Source organism: Belonocnema kinseyi, chromosome 6, assembly GCF_010883055.1.
Source record: "Belonocnema kinseyi isolate 2016_QV_RU_SX_M_011 chromosome 6, B_treatae_v1, whole genome shotgun sequence".
NCBI classification, from domain to species: domain Eukaryota; kingdom Metazoa; phylum Arthropoda; class Insecta; order Hymenoptera; family Cynipidae; genus Belonocnema; species Belonocnema kinseyi.
Window position 1 is genome coordinate 139,208,670 of NC_046662.1, and position 4,565 is coordinate 139,213,234.

A 4,565-nucleotide genomic window follows, 5' to 3' on the forward strand; every position below is an offset into this window, starting at 1 on the left:
CATACCTCTTCTTCCGTCCTAGCCTTCTCCGCCTCTTCCTCAAACCTTTTATTCTCTTCCTCTTTCTTTTGATAACACAATTCAGTATACTCTTTCTTTTTCTTCCTATATTCTTCCCCATTACTTTTTTCTTTTCTCCATTTTCTTAATTCCTTTCTGACCTCCTTTTTTTTCTCTTTGCAGTCGTCATCCCACTCACTTCTATTCCCCCCTCTATTAACTTCATTATTATTTGTGCACTCTAATCCTATTTTTATTTCTCCTATCATTTTTTCCATCTCCTCGTCTACATTTCCCTCTCCCATTTTGATATTTCTTATTTTTTCTCTAAACTGTTCTTTTCCTTCCCTTAACCAATCCCCTTTTCCTACACTCTTTACATTTGCTCGCCTTTTACAGCGTTTTACTTACAAAAATTCAAATGATTTAAAAACTGAAATTAATAAAAAAAATGAAAGGGGCTCTCATTTTTCTCATTCTCATCATTTATGATTGAGAAAGTATAAGAAAAGAAAGGTCTGAAAAATCCGAAACAAAGGACAAGATCATTAAACAGCCATTTTGGATAAAAATTCAAAAAGTTAAAGCATTAGAAAAAATTTTGGGACCATTTTTTTTCTACTTAAAATTTTTATTTACGCCTATTAATAGTACTCAGAAAGCCAAACAGTTTATCCTGATGACTTTTTTTTCTACAAAAAAATTCTCAGAGTTATAGCATTTTCAACATTTTTAATATCAATCGAAAATCAAAATTTTAAGCCAAACAACGTACGATATAATAATAAGTAAAGTCGAGAAAAAAATTGCTTTTTAAAAGCCCTGCAAAATTATCACAGAAACTTTTTGGTTTTTCTTGTAAAATCGAAAATTCTCATTTTTATTGCACAAAAAATCATGAGAAATTGAAAATCCCATTTTGTGGTCAAACTATGCATGATACGGAGTTTTGGTTTTTAATCATGAAAATGGCATTAAAAATAAAAATGAAAAATTTGTGGAAAAACAACAAAAGGTACAAAAACAAGTTAATAGAAAAAAGTTATTTGTCCAAAAAAGTGATACAAATTTGTATTCATTTATTACATTCTTATTTTTTATCATGGAGAAAGTATTAGAATTGCCCGAAATTTGACACCACAACATTCAAATTTTGAACCAAATGACGGAAAATATGACAAAAAGTCTTAAAGAAAAATGATAGGTTTTGAAAAATACTACAAAATTTCTTTTAAACACTTTTCAATAGGACTCGTAATTTTGTTTTATCGTAAGTAATATATGCAGAAAATCGAAAATTCCAAAATTACGCGAAAAGACGCGAGATACGTAAAAAATGTAAAAGAAGACTTAAAGGATATTTTGCTTTATCTATAAAAAATAGTATGTAAATCAAAATCCTATTATTAGCATAACAAAAAGAGATAGAGAAAAATATTTGAAAAAAAAGGATTGTATTTTTTAAATTTATTTTAAGTTTGTTTAGAAGATATAAATTTACAACTTTCTGTCAAATAAAGAGTGCGCAGCGCGAGCGTCACGATAATATTGTGTGCCTCAAAGACTATAGAGCTTTGACAAACTTAATCTTTAACTATACTTAATTCAGTAAAAAATTCATAATATGAACACGCATATAAATACGGCGATCTAAAGAGATCTTTTTGATAAAGTTTCATTCAAGCATTCTTAATGCAGAGAATAAATATCTTAGCACGAATCGTGGGAATCAACAGACACACGCCAAAGGCGCGCTCAAACTTGCGAGCCACGGGCATAGCGCGCGATGAGAATGTGCCCGCGAGAATAAATAATTCATTTACGGATTATTTTAAATAAATGGCCCCTTACGATCCTGAGGGAATAATGGCGGTGAAACTAATCCAACAGATGGCGCCATGATCAGTTGCTCTGACTTCTTTGTTGATAAACATCGCAGAGATTAGAAAATTAATTAAAAAACGTTTAGTTTATGAGAAATTCACAAAAAGTGTTTTGAAAAAGTGTAGCCTAGTGCACCTTTCAATTTTTGTTTGAAGTTGTCTTGTTCTTATTAAAGGCGCGGTAAGAATGGGACGTAAATGTGTAGCTGCTGGTTGCAGGTCAGGTTATGACAACAACGAACAGAAATTTCACATGTTCTTTGCACCAAAAAATCCAGCAATAATTAAGATGTGGCAAAAATCCATTTTAAGGAATGACATTGTGTTAAACCATAAGCATGCAGTGTACGAAAATCACATTTTAGAATCTGACATCATTTGAGGGTCGGAGGCTAGAGAACATAATGGAAATGTCATGATTACGATACGTTTCTTTATAGAGGTTAATTGTTTATAGTCTGTTCATTTTAGACTTGAGGTTTGCAATAATATAATTAACTATTTAATTCAAATCTCGTTTGAATTTAAATAAAAATGCTAATTGTTCGATTCAATTTAAATAAAAATATACATTATATAAATAATATATCCATTTTCACATTTACCAGTTTTTCCATTGACTTTTTACCAAGTTATTCACTCATACATTTTAATTACATTTTCCATTATTTGAAAAAAATATTGCCTCCAAAATTTTGAAATTTAAGATTTTTAAGGTACAAAGATTCTTTGCAATGCAATTTAAGTTGTCATTGAGGTATTAAATATTATTAATTTTTTATTAGGTACATTAATTACTTGAATTTTTATAGTCACATTAAGTGCCAGGGTCATTAGCGACTGTACTGTATGGTTAATTATAAACTGCAGGCTACCTGTGGGGTCAGATACCAAGGGACAGAAGCGGAGCTTTAGGAAAGCACGTCCAGCCTTGCTCCCTGATTTGGGAATCGAACCCGCGCCAGCGTGGCTGACAAGGCTACAGTCTTGGAACACAGGACAATCACTATACCATCTGAGCCACGATGAATTCCTTACATTAATAATAATTTGAATAATAAATAATTTTTTTTTTAACTATAACAAATAATAAAATCAATAATATCAGAAAAATAAATCATAGAAATATCAAGTTTGAAATGCTTTTAAAATGCATCTAAAATTAAATGTTATTCATATTAAACTACATATTTTCATGACCTTTTCTTTTTCTTACATAATTATGAATAGTTAATCTGACTATATTATCATTCATGAGAGCGTAATGTAATCGTCCAATTTTTCGTCCTATGATTTTCAACGGATCTTTACGTTTCGGCACTCACACTTCTGAAGGTCCCCAAAATGAGGGTTAAGCTCGTTAATCAGACATTTCCAACAAAAATGAAGAATTAAGAGTATTTTCAAAATTTAAAAATTTTTAAATTTATTGTCGAAGTTTTTGATAGATAGGTTTAGAAATTTTTGTAAAATTTTCTTGTACATGAAAAAAATAATTGCAAATTTTCCTAATGACATTTCTGAATTCTATAAAAATTCAAAAAGTTGTAATTTTTCAAAATTTTGAAAATGTTAAAAAAAGAAAAGAAAATTATTTAATAGCTTAAAAAATATTAATCTAAATTTCTACTATATATAAAATATATGGATTTCGCAACTATTTACATGAACTTTCTTAATTAGTCAAAAGATCTAAAAGCTGGATCATTTTCAAAAATATGCAATTTTTACATTCTCATTCATGAGAGTGTAATATAATCGTCCAAATTATAAATCTCTAGTTTTTAATATATATTTACGTTTCGGCACTCAAAGAATCCGGAAATCATAATATTTTATCGGTGTCTGTCTATATGTATGGTTACCCGAATGTTATAGCCACGCTAACTTTTAAAGTATTTGTCCAATCGCGTCAGCCTTCGATACACTTCTTAAGGTTTTCAGAATGAAGGTTATGTTCGCTAAGCAGATATTTCCAACTAAAATTTTAAAATTTTGAGCATTTTCAAAAAAGTTTGAACTTTTTCAAAATTCGAATACAATTTTTTTATGAGTTTTAGAAATTGTTGTCAAATTTTCTGGTACACGAAAAAAGACTTGTAAATTATCTTTATTACATTTTTGAATTCGATAAAAATTCAAAAAGTTATATGCTGTTCAACATTTTGAAAATTTTCAAAAAAAAAAAAAAAACTTTTTGTATTAGATTAAGAAATATCGATCCAAATTTCTACCAGATATAAAATATATGTTTTGCAAAAATATTATCATGAAGTTTCTTATTAGACAAAAGTTCCAAAAGTAGGATCATTTTCTAAAATATGCAATTTTTGTTTTTAAGAGATTCATAAGTTTAAAGCGTTGTTTTTAGTAGATTTTAACAGAATTAACAAATTATATTGATGAAGTTTTTTAATCGGACACAAAATATCGAGCGCAAAGCGAGAGTTTCTTAATGAGAAAGTAATCGTCAAAGCGGTAGGTGCTGTGAGAACCTTCTTTAAAAACAAATCGAAAAAATTACAGTCACAATTTACGGCTGTAATTCCTCAGAGGTTTAAATTGCAGTTTTCGATTTGAGTCATAATACGAGGGTAGTTCAATAAGTCCTTAGAATGAAGTATAAAAACAATTTTTTTTGGGTAAATTTTTTTTTATTTTTCAACATAATCTCCTTGGAGC

General features: G+C 29.0%; 1 protein-coding gene across 1 annotated transcript in view; it reads left to right on the forward strand.

Annotated features, from left to right (window-relative positions):
- Positions 1-4,565, forward strand: part of LOC117175625 (protein N-terminal glutamine amidohydrolase) — a 212,151-nt gene that overhangs the window by 13,410 nt on the left and 194,176 nt on the right. The window lies entirely within an intron of this gene.